The sequence below is a fragment of the Pteronotus mesoamericanus genome, unplaced genomic scaffold (assembly GCF_021234165.1).
Source record: "Pteronotus mesoamericanus isolate MK-2021 breed Mesoamerican mustached bat unplaced genomic scaffold, CSHL_Meso_final contig_163, whole genome shotgun sequence".
Lineage (NCBI taxonomy): Eukaryota > Metazoa > Chordata > Mammalia > Chiroptera > Mormoopidae > Pteronotus > Pteronotus mesoamericanus.
In genome coordinates, this window is record NW_026555064.1 from 9,501,867 (window position 1) to 9,519,975 (window position 18,109).

Consider the following 18,109-nt stretch of genomic DNA (forward strand, 5'->3'; position numbering starts at 1 on the left):
TTTAAATGAATTCTAAGACAAACTGTCTGGAAAAGGTAATATAAAAAGATAATCATAAGGTTAGATGGCAAGATAACATTCAAAAAGTGTTGCAAATTGGATAAAACAGAGTTGCTAATTAAGATCTGCCCTTGGAATAACAAAAATGTTACAAAAAAAAGAACAGTACACACAAGTGAATATAAAAAGGGAGTTGAAATTTTGTCAAACTAGTCATGAAGTGAACATTCATTAAACTATATATTTTATACAGCATTCCAAATTTACATTATATATTCAATAAAAACTGGTTTCAAAATAGGTAAAAAAGTTTTTTTTAATAAGGAAAACATACAAGCATTGAAATTACATAGAAATATTTTATTATGATGAACATTCATGTTGTCTGGAATATGCATATATTAATATCATAAACCATCTAAATAAAAGCAGAAAATTAAAATATTTTTCATAGAGAATAGGAAACTCCAAACCAAAAACTGTTGTTACAAAGCAATGAATTATGAGAGGAAGAAATGATAAATAACAAAATTGAGAACTTTCAGATCATTTTGATCTCCAGTCTGCCATACTCTCATTGTGCACATGAAAACTTCCGACTTGTTTTAAGTAATTAGAAGCTTCTAAACACACTGTGGATATTTTAAAAGTGAAATATGCTAATGGAGGCATTTTGATAACTTTCAAGTGTAACCAGGTGTGTTCCCTGATACTTTGAGCTCATTAATTTGCAAAATGTGTTTCATCACATTCCTAAATAAGAACTCATATTTTCTGTTATTTTTTTTCCTCTTGAAAGGTTATTGAATCCATTGGAGAATGAGTGCTGTCCTGACTTTGGTGAGTAAAGAATATATTCTACTTGCTGAAACTTGATTTCAAAACTAGACTTAATAGTATACCATAGTATTATTTGGTGAGTTAGGTTGTTCATGTATACTTTTTTCAAGATTGTAATTTCATCATAATAACCAATAGCTGGCTAATTTGATCAGAGTCTTTCTCATTCATTTGTTCAATAGATAAAAATAAGAAGAAATTACCAGCATATTTTTAGAGCTTCTCGAATGAGAATGCAGAAGGACATTAGGGTCTCCATGGAATCCAGCTTTGAACTTTGTGACAGAAGCGAAAATAATTAGGAATGATTATGCAGTCGAGACGCTTATTTTTCTCTAGACAAAGCCTTGTTTAATCAGTGTTTCCCCAAGTGTATACCTCTGATTGTGTAAGAGCAGCTTTCAAAAATAGTTACAATGGTTACATGTTTTATTGTAATCAAGAAATATGAATACAACCAACTCTCAATTTGCAGATGCTTAAAACAAAGCCAAGTTCAAAACTGATGTTAATTGAATGGTTAACTTAATGTGGCAAAATCTTTGATGTTGGTATGCAGATGGCTGGTTTGGAAAACTCTGATCTGTCAAAAATGCAACAAGCATTGGTTTGAAAAAGAGGGACCCTGGCTCCCAGTTCTGGCTCAATCTATATTTGTTCACTCAAGTCTTCACATATTTGCTAGTTAGAAAATATATTGTAGTGTTCTTTGTAGCTAGATAGTGCAGAGTATCCAAATATTTAAAATTGACCATAAGCTTGCGGGGGATGAGTCCATTTACTTTAGACACCTATTTCCTCAAATGAGGGACTGGAAGAGAGTTCATTCTGCTTCTCTAAGAGCATATACAATAACATTGAGGAATTTATCAAATGACAATACCAGAGAGTTACAGTCGGTGGTTCCCCACATTTAAGCGCAAACCTGTGATGGTCTGCTTGTTTTTGACCCCTGCGCCCTTGGCCACATGCCTGCCATAGTTTCTGCAAGTCCTCCTGAGTGAGTTACCTCTGAGCCGCTCCACTCCAGCTTTTATGGCTGTGGGTTTCTGTGAATCTCTAGACATGCATCTACCATGATCAATCATCTCAGCTGGCGATGTGTCCTACTAAGTTGTTTTAAAATAACCTGCTTTAAAGTCAAGATGGATCACTGGGCTCTGGGAGCATCGAGGGGCTTCTGTTTTAATAAGACCAACTGACTCTTTGAAGAGCATGGAAATCGGAGGTGCAGTGGTAACTAATATTCTGTTAAAGAATGCACAGGAGTTGCTAGCAAGGCTCCAAATGCTGGGCTGCTAGTGGATTTTCTTACTATCAATACATAAGTATAATCTTCATAGTTTTCAGTTTCCCTGGTAACCACTTACATTAAAAATAATCAACTTGGGAGAGTTTCTCTGTCAGGCCATGTCAGGATCTGAGGTTCTGTACTACTTACTAGCCAACAAGTTGGCCTGCTAGGGTTCCATGAAGGCCAGAGACGGTGGGTATGAGATGCCTGGCCAGTGTCCTGCGACTCTTACTTGCCGCTCACCAGTGAGCCTTATGTGAGTTTGCCTCTGTCCCCATCCCCTCCTCCAAGTCTCTCGGTGGAGACCAGCCACCCCGTGAAGGCCATGCGCAGTGGGTTACGGGACAGAAGAGGAGCGCTGAGCCCAGGGAATCCATCGGAAGGAGCAAGTGGAAGCAAGTACCCTCTTCAGCAGGGGGAGGCCTTCCCCCATCCTCTGGGGTTGCTCTGTGCACACACACCCTGGGAAGTGGCCGAGGTAAAGGCCAGGTGGGGCCAGCGCCCTTGGCAAACCAGCAAAAACAACCAGCGGCACTCAGGGCCCAGGGCGGGCCACCTCTCCCCAAAACCTCTAACCTGGATAACCTTCAGTTTTGTGACAAATGCCTATTTTTCTTTCTCCTTCCCTATACAATTATCTGGCGGGAAATGCTACACATTTCTCATGAAGTGCTGGTGCAATGCCTACAAGTCAAAGAAAGAAGAGAACTACACCAGCGGGTGATGGGAGAGGCATCACAAGTCAATGGCACAACAGTAATGGTTTTGAAAATAAATCAAGTCCTGTTTTGTAGCTCTCCCCCTCCCCTTTCTTTTTCACTATCTCACCAAACTTTGTAATAATCAGAAAGAAGAACAAGCCTGTCAACAGTTACAATTAATCACTGGCAGGATAGCTGGCGACCGGCACGCCGGCAGAAGCAGAGGTGCGGCCAGCGCCCTTTCTCCCTCTCTGGTGAAGCGAAAACGAGAGGAGGCCTTGCTCCTGGGGGGTGGGGCTCAGCCTGTGTCCTGCTCCGGAACCACCTGTGTGTCTGGTCTAAAGGCTGATGACAACTAATCAATCAGTTCCAGCTCCTGTGAAGCTGGTAGAAGTAGTAGCTCCTCAAGCTATGGAAAGAGCCCAGAACTTTCTGCTACTCCAGAGCGTGAAGCAGGTTTTCTTTCTGTGCTACATGAAGCAAATTCTACGGAAGTATCAGGTAGTATCCAGTTGGGGAGAAGACCGTTGGTGGCCTTGAGAGGTATTCTGGAGTCCATCCTTCTCGTTCACAGCAGCTTCCCCCAAGGAGCTCCCTGGGGACCTGTATGTCTCAGGACATTACTGTTACCTAGAGTGTTGCTGCTCTCATCCAAAAGTTTTACATTAAAATAAAATGTAATGTTTTTTCTAACAAGCATCAGTGACCACAGTGCAGCTCAGCTTTCGAACATTTTCTTGCAAGTATCTCTGTGGTTCCGCTCTGGATTTGATGTAAAAGGTGCCCAGTCTACTCTTAACATCATCTCAGAAAAGTGCCATCCACTTAAAAAGCCACTGGCCCTTGCAGTGCTGCCCATGACCATCTGCAGAAATGGGGATTTCAGTGCTTGGCCCCGAGGTCTGCGAGGAGGACGAAATAAGAATCTGAGGGACAGTTGCCCTGCGCAGTGGTCTGTAAGCACTGATTGCATTCGAATAGAGACCCCCTGTCCCTGATTCCTTAAGTGCTTTGGGGCACCCCCAGTTGATCTTCATCAAGGCAGCCTCATCGCCAAGAACACGTATGTCCACAAATAATGGCTGAATGAATGAATGAATGTTCTCCTCGGAGTCCTTTTCCTGTCTCATAGAAAGCAGATGTGCCTGAGTTGCTTTAGAGGATGACACTGGATTTCCACAGCATCTTTTCACCTCAGAACTCACACTACTTTCTAACAAATTGTCTCATGGTTCAAGTCATGGCTCTCCATCCTTAACAGAGCATTAGGCACACATGGAACATCACCTAGAGGACAACTGGTGTCACGTTATCATAACATATGTCTGACAACTGTCCAGATATTCAGAATAAGCTAAAGGACACCATGAATGCCATTTAATGGTGCAGATAATGACTTGATCACATTTATGTATTCTCTTTGAGACGATACGCTGGTGACCTCTAGTGGCGAAATTCACTCAACATAAGTTTTCTATGATAATATGTGGAAGAAAGGTATGCATGTTAATATGAGTGTGGATTTTGAGAGGTATGTGAGAATACCAGTGCTAAGATTAGGGACGTCTGTCAAAACTTCACACTGCCTCTTGCAGCTTTAGTGATGCATGCAAAAAGCTGTCTTAGAAAAGTGAGATGTAGCCAGTGGCAAATCGAGTTACAGGACACACAGGCACAGAGGGAGGGGAGCTGGGGGGTTAGACATACATGGTAAAGGCCACCCTTCTGCACAGCCTATCTTACTTGCTTTAATTTCATTTTTACTTTGAAACAACCTCAACTACCAAAAATTTACACATAGACCAAGAAGGACTCTCTGTTTTCCTGAACAATTGGAGAGGTAGCTGCCAAACCAATGCCCTGTCCACCCCTGACCCCGCACACTTCAGCCCATATTTCCTACAAAGAAGGATTTTCTCCTTCACCATCACAATACAACCAACTAAATGAGGAAAATGACATTCATACGTTAATATCATCTACTCTTCAAAGTGCATTGAAGTTCACTGATTGCCTTGACAGTGTCCATTACGGCAAAAAGCTCCTCGGTCAGAACATGCATTGCAATTTGTTTGTCATGTGCCTTTAGCCTCCGTCAACCTGCAACAATTCCTCAATCCTTACTTGACTTTCATGGCCTCAGTGCTTTTAAAGATTACAGAGGAGTTATTTTTTAATGTTTCTTAATATCAATAAGTTGGCAAAAATATCACAGAAGTGATGCTGTGTTCTTCTCATTGCACCCTACCGGTGTTGAGTTTAACTGTGATGCCTCGATTATGGTGGTGTCTTACTCCTTTTTCTTTTAGTAATTAGCAAAAAACATTTAAGAGAGATATTTTGTGACCATGTAAATATTTCATTTCAATGCTCCCTAAGGAAAAAGCATACTCCGTAACTGGATAACAAAAGTAGTACTAGCCTGAGCAGCAAAAGGTATATGTGAAAAGTTAGTGAAATTTAGCAGCAATGGTTTTAATTTTCCAGTAACATGCAAATCGTAAATGCTTAAACCTGAGCTGAAAACTTCTTTCCATGTACTTAAAATAATAAAACTAACACTTTTTTAGAAAAGTCATTCAACTCAAGGTATTGCTTTATCCCCAAACCCTTAAGCCAGCAGTACAACAGGAGCAAGGAGGGCAAAGGTCAGGCCAGGAGATCAGAGGTGGAGAGAAAAGAAAGAGGAGCCCCTAAGGCAACACAGACATGTGAGAGAAGGCAGAAGGGAGGGGATACAGAGTGGGGCGTGGAAGGGAGAAACAAGGCCAAGCAGGCGATCAGCAGAGGATAGAAACAAGGTAATGAGAAAGAACAAAGAGGATAAAGATTTGTGGAGGGAAGGAGTGAGAAGGGAGAAAAAGAGAAGGCACAGGATATAATGAATTAAAGGTGCCGCTGTGAACCTACCTCTACTAGAATGCTGAAATGATGCCCAACGGGATGGTGTTTTTCTTAAAAGAAACATAGGAGCAAAGGTTATGAGAAGTAGTATGATGAAATAGCGAGGATGGCTCTGCTGTATTGCACCATTTTGTCAAGGTGGCATATCTGACAGGTACAAGTTAAGATCATCTTAAGGTGAGTTCTGAATTTGAGATCCATATGGAAATACCAATGTTTGGTTTATAGACATCTGTCTTCTGAGAGAAATGAAAGTGAACCATGTTGGGGAGGCCAGCCGCGTGGTAAGAGAAGCACGTGCTGCCTCCACCTGCGTCCACCCCAAGGCCATCGGCCATCGACCGCCCGAGGATCCCGGCCTGTGGCTCCAAGCAGACACACGGAAGTTACAGCCTGAACTGAGTGCCTGGTACATGGTAGACCCTCATTAAATATTTGTTAAATGCTTGAATGAATAAAGGAATATTCCATTTTTCCTTGTTGGTAATCCTTCCCTATCTGTCTTTTGAAGGCTAATCTGTAAGAGAAGAAATGAAACCAGTGTGAGAATTTTAATAATTCAAGGCAGTTGGAGTAGAATCCCTATATTCTTGATTGAAATGCTCCACAGAAAAGATTTCAAGATACTGTGTAGCTCTTCCTGTTCTCCTCTAACAATATACTGAGGAGTATAACCCACTCAGTGAATTAGGAAACCATGAGTCTATTCTGAAGTAAATAATTTGATGTGAAATGGAATATTTATGGTCTCAAAATATCTCCCCCCAAAATACTTGCTAATTGTTAAAAGAAAGAGGAGTAAGACACCACCATAATCGAAGCATCAAATTTAACCTCACTAGTGAGCAGATAAATAAGAGATCCTGTACCACTGAGAGAGCACAATGAGAAGAACACAGCATCACTTCTATAGGTTTTTTTTTTTGTTTGTTGGTTTGTTTTTTGCCAACATATTGTTATTAAGAAACATTTAAGAAAAATAACTACCCTGTAACCTTTACAAACATCAAGGTCATGAAAGTCAAGTAAGGATTGAGGAATTGCTCCAGATTGAAGGAGGCTAAAGTCACATGACAAGTAAAATGCAACCTATGGTTCTGAACCAGGTGCTTTGCTATAATGGATGCTGTCAAGACAACTGGTGAAACTCCAGTGTGTGCTGGAGATTAGATGACAGTACGTATGAATGTCATTTTCCTCATTTTGGTTGTATTGTGATGGTGAAGGAGAAAATCCTTCTTTGTAGGAAATACGGGCTGAAGTGTGCGGGGTCAGGGGTGGACAGGGCATTGGTTTGGCAGCTACCTCTCCAATTGTTCAGGAAAACAAAGAGTCCTTCTTGGCCTATGCGTAAATTTTTGGTAGTTGAGGTTGTTTCAAAGTAAAAATGAAATTAAAGCAAGTAAGATAGGCTGTGCAGAAGGGTGGCCTTTACCATGTATGTCTAACCCCCCAGCTCCCCTCCCTCTGTGCCTGTGTGTCCTGTAACTCGATTTGCCACTGGCTACATCTCACTTTTCTAAGACAGCTTTTTGCATGCATCACTAAAGCTGCAAGAGGCAGTAGTGAAGTTTTGACAGACGTTCCTTAAAAGAAATGTAGGAGGAAGGGTTACCAGAAGTAGTATAATGAAATAGCAAAGGACAGCTCTGCTGTATTGCACCATTTTGTCAAGGTGGCATATCTGACAGAGAGAAGTTAAGATCATCCTAAGGTGGCTTCTGAATTTGAGATCCATATGGAAATACCAATGCTTGGTTTATAAACATCTGTCTTCTGAGAGAAATGAAAGTGAACAACATTGGGGAGGCCAGCCACGTGGTATTTTCACATGTCTCCCATAATCCACACTCAATTTAGGATTTGTACCTTACTTGCACATATTAGAAAACCAGGGTTAATCTTACTTTTAATGAAAAAATTATTGTATAAATACAACATGATAATATAATAACCTATGATTCCTTCACACTAATAAATAAAGATTTCCAAGTTCTCTTCCCATCCTAGTCCATATATACATAAATTACTTTCACATGGTCGTAATCACATCAGAGAGACAATTTTACATTCTTCCTTTGTGGTCTGAACATATTCCAATATTGTCAGAGAGCCTCTGGGGCTCTTCTTGCCCTCTGATTCTGTGATTACATTTGTGAAACACTGACCCCATGGCGTAACTAGGGGACCATATTTCATTATTCAATACCTGCAAGGTGGCACCTTACTGCTTCTGCCTAGTCAGTATGATACAGTTATGCTATCTATCTAGGAATTTCTGTCCCAATGCATTGTCATTTGCCAAAAGCTTTGAAGTCAGGCAGACCTGGGTTGGAATTCCAGCTTTGTTTTATACAAATGACTATATCTTTCTTAGTCCCACTCTTCAATCTGAAAAACAGGGATAATATTTATCACATGATATTTGTGAGGATGAAATGATATCATGAACGTGATGTTCTTGGCACTGTGCCTGGTATGTAATAAGTTCTCAATAAATGTCATTATCATTATTCACCTAAGAAATGCATGACTAGTTAGTAAAATTGGGCTTGCTCCAAATACTTAACGTTGTGACTTTCTTAGTTTTGTGATGAGTAATTTTTTCAGGTAGTATCAAGTATCCAAAGGGTTAAGTAGGAATTCTAAAGAAGCCAACTGATTTTCTAATCATCATCAGAATTGAGAACATACAGGAAAACTAGAGCGAACGCTGATCAATCATAGTTCTCCAACACCTGCTTTAGCTTTTCTGCCTTCCAAAAAAAAAAAGTTAAAAAAAAAAAACCCCAAATCTTTAATGATATAAGTGCTTGGAACATGAAGGAAATATTACTCACACAGTTTGCTTTTTAGAAATGGTCAGTTTGCTATGAATTTTCTTTAAAAAACTGATCAGTTAGCTCTGAATTTGCTGAATTCCTTTCACAGTCAAGTGATCACATGGTTTGGAGAAAGGATAATGTCCCAACTTACAAAATGAACCCACAAAAATGATTCCTTAAGAAATTCCTTGAAATATAGGCTCACCTTGGGCAATCACCAAATAGTTCACAGAAAGGCATTGGCTGAGAAATTTAGTGTTTAGGGGCCAACAGTCACTGCCAAGTGTGACCGAGTCTCTCAAATTATGCATCAATTACATCTTGTTGATGTTGCACTACTTTATACTACTTTAACACACAAGGGACAGGAATCCACTATGTAAGTTGTGGAATAGTTAATATCATGAGGCTCAAGCCATTTAAAATTCTAAAATAAAAAAGAGAAAAAAGTCATTGAAAAAATCTTGTAAATATTTTTTATAAAAGAAGCTTTCAATAGTTATTGTGACCTTAGAAAAACCCACTAACCTTCTTGCCACCAAGAATGAAAAAGAAAGCAAAATATCATGAGTGAACAAATACTAATATTTGTATTTGTCTGCTGGGAAAAGGTAGTGAAGATTCTGCAGGATAAGAAAGAAAAGATGTGTTTTAAAACGCAGGCTTTTTCAAACAGCTTTTACTAATGTCAGGCTACCCGCAATGAGAGAACTACGCATGCGCACAGCTAAGTACCGCGAGCCAAAGTCCTGAAGCTGACAACGAGAAGTATCGTGTGTGAGGAGTAACAAGGAACAATGACTATGTGGGGAAGAGAGCCTTTAAGGACTGAGGAGGGGCGGCTGTTGGCTCTGTGCATCCCTGGAAGGCCAGTGGAGGGAAGACCCGGGTCACGCTAACAGGAAGGCAGCAAGGGGACACTTTTTTCTCCCGGACCACTCATGTGGGCCGCCACTGAGTCCCTTGCATTCCACCGTTGAGGACTGAAAAGAAACACGAAGGTATCTGTGAAAGCAAAACACCTCCTCTGGAGCGCAGTAAGTCTGGTTCTGGGACTGGAGTGCATGCTAGTTCTAGTGGGGTCACTCATAGCTTTGGGTGGTTTAACATTTTTATTTCTGGGGGTGGGAGGCACAGCTGAAGCTGGCTCATCGGTTTGCCCCGTCCTCCTGCTCGCTCCGCTCCGGCTTCCCTTGGAGGGCTCAGAGACAGGGTTTCTCAAGGGGATGCCAAGAGCAGCTAAGGGCCCCAGGATCTGGGCCTCAGACTCTGAACAAGTCAGTTAGACAGAGGCCTGCAAAAGGACGTGTCCAAAGCTGATGCCATTGATCTGGGGCCTTTATAAAATGAGGGTCCCCATTTTGGAAGATAGCCACCCCGCCGCCTTCTCATCAGGAAGGGGACCTGGGAGAGGCCAGCCTCTCCTTAGTTCATGAGCTCAGGTAAAGAAAGTTCACCCCTGAGTTTTTGGGGTCTGTTCTGGATTTTTCTCTAGAAAAACAAACTAGCACACTTACAAAGATCTCATATACATTTAACACAAAATATTCTTACTCCTTTTTTTGTTGTTTTGGATAATCTAACGAAGAAAAAAACACATTGCCAATTCAAGGCTATTGATGGTTGATTTATCTGTTAAAGGAAGAGTCAAAATATTAATCCTTACCCTTCAATGAGCAAATTAGAGAACACTCTCAATTACTGAAAACACTTAGATACTGCCCTAACACTCCAGTTCCTAAGCTTGTTTATTAAAACTAGGTTTTGCACCATGCTAGAGCATTTATTTCAGTTAAGTGGCTTTCCTCTGATGGAAGGTGTTTTCACAGAAAGAGCACTTACACTTTCCAGCAATACATTAGTGACCCAAGAGGCACCCCCCTCTCAGAAGCTACTGAGAAGGAGGGTTAATCCTTTTTCCTATTCGATCTCATCTGTGAAGTCCCTAAGGCATTTTGCTAGATCAGGGGAGGTGTTCCTTATGCCACTGTCCATAGCATCTTCAGTTCACAGGGACAGACATTTCACTTGGCCAGTGCCATTACTTATATGGATTCCAAATGCCAATTAAGATTTGCTGAAACTTCCTGCCATTGCTGGCACAATGAAGGTACTTTGTTTGATTCCACTAAAAAAAAAAAAAGAAAAAAAAATCTACCTTACTTGAGATGATCTTTTTGACATCCCGAAGGATGTTCGAATAATCTTTTAAATGAACATTCCTGGTCCAGTCCCTTGGAGGGTGTACACTGAAATGACGCAGGAAGCACCTGCCTCGCTGTTCCTAACCAGCACACGCCGAGGACACTTGCTTCGTCCTTGTGTACTCATCACTGAACGGTGCCTGCACGCTGGGGCTCTCATCTGCATAGTCTCCTCCCAAGTGGTCCAGTGTAACCTGTCAAAGCCATTAAGAGCAGTGCACAGACACTAGGGAGCTTGGCGCTGGCTGCAAACACGGCTCCATTTAACTGCCTGGACAGAAAGGCCTGCTCCCCTTTCACGGACTAGACTCCTGCTAGGGCCCACTGTGTCTCCCAGCTGCGGAGCCACAGTCTATTTCCCTCTTTAGCTCGTATATAATGGAGGGTGAGATGAAAAGGAATACGGACCCTTGATACCTTTTACTTGGAGTGCTAACTAATGCAGGGCCGCGTGTCTGATCCTCTGCTTGGTGGAAGGGATGGCAGATGGCCTTCTGAAAGCTTTTCAAAACCAGGCTGCTTTCAGCAAGGCTTGAGCGGGGGGGTATTGTTATATTTTCCATGTAGTGGGAGGAAACCGCACCAAATAAAAGCACACAACAATTGTGCCACTTCTCTGGGAAGCTTATTACAGCCTTAGAAGGAGGGCTAATTGGCTGAGGCCAAAAGCAGATGCAGAGCCGCTTTGAATATTATTCAGGTGAGGTTTGAGAAGGCAGAGCCAGGGAGGACACCGAGGCTCACAGGAGAGCAGCCCTGGGAAGACATTGATGGGGAAGAGGTGAGGGCAGGGATGAGAAGGAAAAGAGGAGCTGTATTATTTTAATCAGAAAGGATTCATACTCTTGTTTAAAGAGCTTCTGCACATCCACCTCCCCCTTCTTCCGCTAGCTTTCTTATCAGGAGGATGTCAACAGGCAGAACTGGCTTACAGAGCAGTGCCCACAGGACGCCGCTGTTGCCATGACAACTGAGGTGAACAAATCTTGGAGCCTTTAAAGAAACTTTTGTGTCAGTTCCTTGAAGTGGGCAGAGGAAAAGCTAAAATGTACTGAATGAACAGGCTAGTTGAAGAAGTTGCCTTTATTATTTCATTTAGTCTCCAAAACAATACGGAGATATATTCTTAGATCATTTTGCAGCTGAGGAAACTCAGGCTTAGGGATGTTAAATAATTTGCTCAAAGTCTAACAATTCAGTTTCAGGCAGTTCTGACTCCAAAGTTCAAGCCCTTCTGAGTTAATTCTGCAAATAGCCAGGTCCTGGCATGTGACAGTATGTGCTCAATAAATGTTTTCCAGAAGCACAACTAAACTGAACCACAAGGGGAGATAGGAAAGGAAGTCTAAAAAGTAGAAATAATATAAGAGAGCCGGCTCTAGGAGTAAATTCTCAGCCTGCCTAACTGGCCCTCACCCCGATATACACAAACTCAGGCACAAGTGTTTGGAAAAAGATGTATTGAGTGTCTTTTATGTGCTAGGTGCTGGAAGTACAGACATTTTAAAACCCAGTCTCTGTCTTTAGAAGCTCAGTCTGTTGGGTGGGGAACATATACGTCAAGTACAACATGCTGTGAATAATATACGTAGAGGTAAGCTTGTGGTTTTCAGGAAAGAGAAGGGAAACTGGGAAGGTCAAGGGAGGCTTCCTGAAGGAAGGGATGCCTGAGTGAGTTCTCACAGGATGAGTAGGAACCAGCCAGGCAAGAGGAGGATGAGTGGTGTTAGTCCAGGCAAAGAGAGCAGCATGAACAAAGTCAAAGGAATGAAATAGAGAGCATGCGGATGGAACGTCAACTGTTTCCTACTGAGCACAAACTCTGTGGCCAGAAACAACACGGAAGAGGCAGGTTGAGCCAGGTAGAGGGAGACTTTAAATAAATGCCATGCTAAGTGTCTTGGACTCTGTCCATCAGGGGATATGAGGCATTGATTGTTCTCTGCAAGGACAGGGAGGGATATGGTCAGTGTGGAGGACAGATTTGAAAGGATAAGAATTGAAATAGGGAGAACAGTTGGGAAGTTGATGCTGTGGTTTGCATGGGAGGTAATGAGGGCTTTAATCAGGGAAGGTGAGAGGGTTAGAGACGGCAGGATTTACTGGAGAGACATTTTCAAGGTCAACAGAAATCAGTGATTAATTGGATAGTGAGAGAGAAGAATGGGACAACGACATATGAATTTCTAGCTTAAGTAACTGGCCGGATAAAGGGACTGTTCATTAAAATTATGAGGAGTAGGAGCACATTGGGGGATAAGGGTGGGGAAGATGAGTTTGTTTGACACCTGGGATATATCTAGGTGTCTAGCAGTTGGTTTATGAATCAAATTCAGAAGAGAGAGAAAGACAAGTGGTCAAGATTCAAGAGCAGAAGCCTGAAAATAGTTTCTTCTGCAGTCATATCTATCCTGCAGATGTGGTTTGTTTGGACATTTCTGATACTATTTTTAAATTAGAATTAAGTGAAAAACATGGAAAAATCAGGAAGTTGCACCAAAATAAATTCTGTATTTCTAGTATCTCTTGGAAATTCTGCTTATTTGCATTTCCTTTCTTTTCTTTTCCTTTCTTTTTTTATGCCAACAGCCAGCTAGAAACGGGATGCAGCTCTGCCCTCTGAGCAGGGCACGTGCTCCCCCGGGGGCCTCAGCCCTCACCTGGCTGGACCCAGCCCTGAGTGATGCTCAGCGCTGGCTGCCATTTCTTCGTAACATTTGCTTAGTTGCCTTTCGTACAATAGATTTAAGAGGAAAGTAAATTTTTCTTGTTCTCTTACCTCAGTAAAAAATAGAAAATGAGCCCTGGCTCAACTGATTGAGTGCCAGCCTGCGAACCAAAGGGTCGCCAGTTTGATTCCCAGTCAGGGCACATGCCTGCGTTGTGGGCCAGGTCCCCAGTAGGGGGTGTGTAAGAGGCAACCACACATTGATGTTTCTCTCCTTCTCTTTCTCCCGCCTTTCCCCTGTCTCTAAAAAATAAATAACTAAAATCTTTTTTAAAAAATAGAAGAAGAAATCTAGTCAAAGATGACTGTGTGTTCCAAGGAAAATGGTTGTGAGAAATGAAAGAAGTTCTCAGATATTTGATATGCAAACAAAACATATCTTTGTTGAAAGAATTAAACTTGAGACACCATTGTGAAATAAACTATATTAAAAGCAATTACTATATGATATGAAAGATGCATGATGACTTTCCATTTGTTTGTAACATCTTTAAAGTTTAAAATAAAACTTTAATTTTATTAAAATGTCCAAATTATCCAAAGCAATCTACAGATTCAATGCAATCCCTATCAAAGTCTCAATGGCATGTTTTACAGAAAAGTGAAACAATTGTAAAATTCATCTGAAGCCACTAAAGACTCCAAATAGACAAAAGAATTTTGAAAGGGCAGAGAACAAAGCTAGAGGCATCACACTATACTACAAACTACAGCAATTTATAAAGTATGGAACTGGCATAGAGACAGACACATACACCGATGAAACAGAATAAGAGCCCAGAAATAAATCCATGCACATATGGTCAACTGATCTTCAGCAAGGGTGCCAAGAATACACAATGGGGAAAGGACAGTTTCTTCAATAAATGGTGTTGGGAGAACTGAATATCCACGTGCAAAAGGATGAAACTGAACTCTTCTCTTACAAAAAAAAAAACAAAACAAAACCCAAAACTCAAAATGGAGGAAGACTTAAATGAAAGACCAGAAGCTGTAAAACTTCTGAAGAAAATATAAAGAAAAAGCTTCTTGATGTTGGCGTTGGCAATAATTTCATGGCTGTGACACCACAAGCACAAGCAAGGAAAGCAAAAATGGACAACTGAGACATCCAACCCAAAAGTTTCTGTGCAATGAAGGGAACAAGCAATGGAATAGAAAGGCAACCCACAGACTGCGGAAAGACTCTGTGAATCCTATATTTGATTAAGAGGTAATTTCCAAACCACATAAGGGACACCTACAACTCAATAATAAAAGCACTAAAAGCCCAATTAATAATGGGCAAAGGACTTGAACAGAGATTTCATCAAGGAAGATGTACAAATAGACAACAGGCATGTGAAAAGATGCTCAGTCATCAGGGCAATGCAAATCAAAACCGTAATGAGATATCACCTAACACCTGCTAGGATAGCCAGCAAAGAAACAAAGACAACAAGTGATGGTGAGGATGCGGAGAAGTTGGAACCCTTTTGCACGATCGGGTGGGAATGCAAAACGATGCAGCTGCTATGGAAAACAAAATGGATGTTCCTCAAAAGTTTAAAAAGAGAACTACCATATGACCCAGTAACCCGTCTTCTGGATATTTTCCCGAAAGAACTGAAATCAAGATCTTAAAGAGATATTAACACTCTCATGTTCATTGCCGCACCATTCATAATAACTAAGACGTAGAAACAACCTAAATGTCCATCAATGTATGAATGGGTAAACAAAAATGTGGTGTGTACACACAGTGGAATATTATTAAGATTTAAAAAAGAAAAATCTTGGAATATGCCACAACATGAACATTGTAGACTCTTTACTAAGTGAAATAAGCCAGTCACAGAAGGACAAATAGTGTACGATTCCACTTATATGAGGTATGAGGAATCTAAAATAGACTCCCGGAAGCAAAGAATAGAATGATGGTAGCAGTCACTGGGTGGGGGGGCCGAGGGGGTGCGAGGCACAATGAAGGGACAGTGGCTAATCAACAGGTATGAAACTTTAGGTGTGTAAATTGAATAAGGTCTGGAGAGCTGATGTATAACATTGTGACTATAGTAAACAATACCATATCATACACTTAAAAATCTGTTAAGAGGCTAGGTCTCATGTTAAACATTCTTATGCCATCAAAATTTAAAAAAAATTAACTAATAAAAAGATCCATGGCAAAAAATCTAATAAACTGAAAAAAGAATAGACATTTCAATAGTGTAGTTTGAACACTGAATGAAATAAATGAGGATCTGCTATTGCCTCTGTCCCACACATACATTGCCCGGCCCTAAGGGCTTTTGAACTTGCAGCCTCTGTCCTTGAGTCCCTGGTGTACAGCATGACGGTGAGGAGGGAGCTCCGAGGAGTGGGTGTCGTCACCCAGAGAGTGTGTCTGGAGAGAGAAGGAACAGAGCCAAGGGCAGAATCTCAGGGAAGCACCCGAGGGGAGGGTTCCCCAAAGAGGCCAAGAATGACAAGAGAGGGGTTAAAGGGCAGCCTGAGCAGAGTGGTAGCACCAAAGCCAGGCGAGCAGAAGCACAGGAAGGAAGGAAGGTACCAAATGTTCGCTCTGCACTGCGTGTCTCCACCCAGGACGGGGGCCAGCCCAGCTACCACCCAGCTGAGGCCAGAGATTCCCAAACTGCCTTGGTTCACAGTGCCCTTAAGCCTAAGTAGTTTTTTCACAATGCTCCAAAACCCAGAGAAATATTAAACAGTTCCATGCTGTGTTTAGGTCCAAACATCTTAACATAAGTATTTGTATCCTTCAAACTTGGTAACCATTTGGAAAAAATACTATCCCTCAACCGGAAGAAATTTCAATTTTTTAATTTCATCCTTAAAAAAACAATTACTCAGGGGACATATGTATGTGCCTCTTGAGCATTTCACAACTTCTCCCATCTTCTCAAACTGACACCGTCATTACCTGTCCTACATTGATTTTAAACAAAACTTGCGTTTATCACAGCAACCACAGACAACCCGGCATTGAAAGGGATGTCACAGAAAGAAAGGTGGCTCATCTAAGTGACATGGAGAACAACTCCTAGCCATCGGTTCCCCTTCCTGCAGAGTCTGAGAGAGGCAGAGACACCCCACGGAGCCCCTGTGGGTTTGCTGCCTTCCCTGGGGCGCCGTGGCACACAGTTTGAGAAGCGTGGGGCTAAAATCCTGTAACTTGTTTCTAAGGAGATATCTGGTCTGAAATCCATGCCTCTAACCTCCCCATGAAATTACAGAGCCAGACTGGTTTGTGATTGGAGTAACTGGGTCTCCCGCCTGCAGACTGACAGGAAGTAGGGTCACCTCCATAAATTAGGTCTGAAGACGAGAGTTAATGCCTTCAGTCCTCTTCTCAAACAAGCCTTTTCTCAGAGTCAGCAACTGTGTTCTCCTTTCTCTTGCTATGCCCTGAGCAAGAGACAGTGTTATCATGGGGGTGGGGGACCGCAGGGCGGAGGCGCTGCCTGGGGATCAGCATCAGAGTAGTTGAGGCCTGACTGTACAGTCAGAAGTAAAAATGAACAGCCTCCATATCTAGCAGTTTCGAGTACAGTGTGTACCTTGGGCAAGCCACGGAGCCTCTCTGGACCTCCTTTTCATATATACATATAGTAATATGTAATATAGGACACAAATAAAAGTAATAAATTGGAATAAACTTTTCAATAATATAAGCCATACGTTTTTAATGCTTTACTCTTGCATAGGCTCCACGATGTCTATTAAACAAGCTGCATTTATATCCTAATAATTTTTTTTCCTATTTTTATTTATCAAAGACGAAGAAGCTCTTACTAAGAACGGAGAACCAGTGCTACCACATCACATTGATACAGTTATCTCCAAAAGCCAAAACGCGGGATGTTTCAGCGGACTGTCGTTGCAAGGAAATGAACGGTTTCGATTTAACATCTTGGAATGCTGAAGCTGCCCTGTTAGCAACCCGTCCCCCAGCCCCCCGCCGGCTACCAGGCTGGGCCACCCTTTTAGGCCCCCTGTGTCCTCAGAGTCCGCGGCTCCTCTGTCCCATCGCGAGGAGGCAGCCAGCGCGAGCAGGAGACTGGGATCGCCCTGCGCCGCTACCACTGCCTCTGCTAACCCCGGAGAAGCGCTTACCCCGTCCCAGCGCATTCAGCCTCTCTGCCCACGGCCTCAGCGAGCAGCTCGGAGGGGTGCCAACCGCGGGACAGCTGACTGCCAGTCCCCCGCCCTCCTATGCTTTTGTCTGCCGCACCCAGGACCGGAGGAGAGAGTGGTTTCAGAATGGCGCGTTGCCCAGCCACGCCAACGGTCTGTCTCCTCGTTACAATTGAGAAAGAATTCGCTGGGGCGAATTCGAAGCAGGCAAGCTCTCCGTGGGCACCGCGCCCGCCCACGGCGTGCATTCCTCGCTCCTCCTGCCCCCCAGAAGCTAGGAGACGGGTTCCCTTGGTCTTTGTTTCCTTCCTTCGCTGCCTTCTGCAACTGTCGTTTTCTGAAACGCCCTGGTCGGGAATATGCTAAGGCCAAGGGATCCCCTTGCTCCAACAGCCCCAGAACCTTGTCTCTTTGTTTCCCTCAGAAAAGCCGAGAATGCTCCTCTTTGATTCCCAAAGCTCCCAGCCTGTTTATGC

The 18,109-nt window shown here is 42.4% G+C and overlaps 1 protein-coding gene across 1 annotated transcript in view; it reads right to left on the reverse strand.

Annotated features, from left to right (window-relative positions):
- Window positions 1–17,782, reverse strand: part of SCOC (short coiled-coil protein) — a 29,917-nt gene extending 12,135 nt beyond the window's left edge. Inside the window, exon 1 of the mRNA XM_054562987.1 lies at window positions 17,613–17,782. The gene's annotated coding sequence lies outside the window, so the exon portion shown is untranslated. The remainder of the gene's footprint in view (window positions 1–17,612) is intronic.
- Window positions 17,783–18,109: the final 327 nt, after the last annotated feature.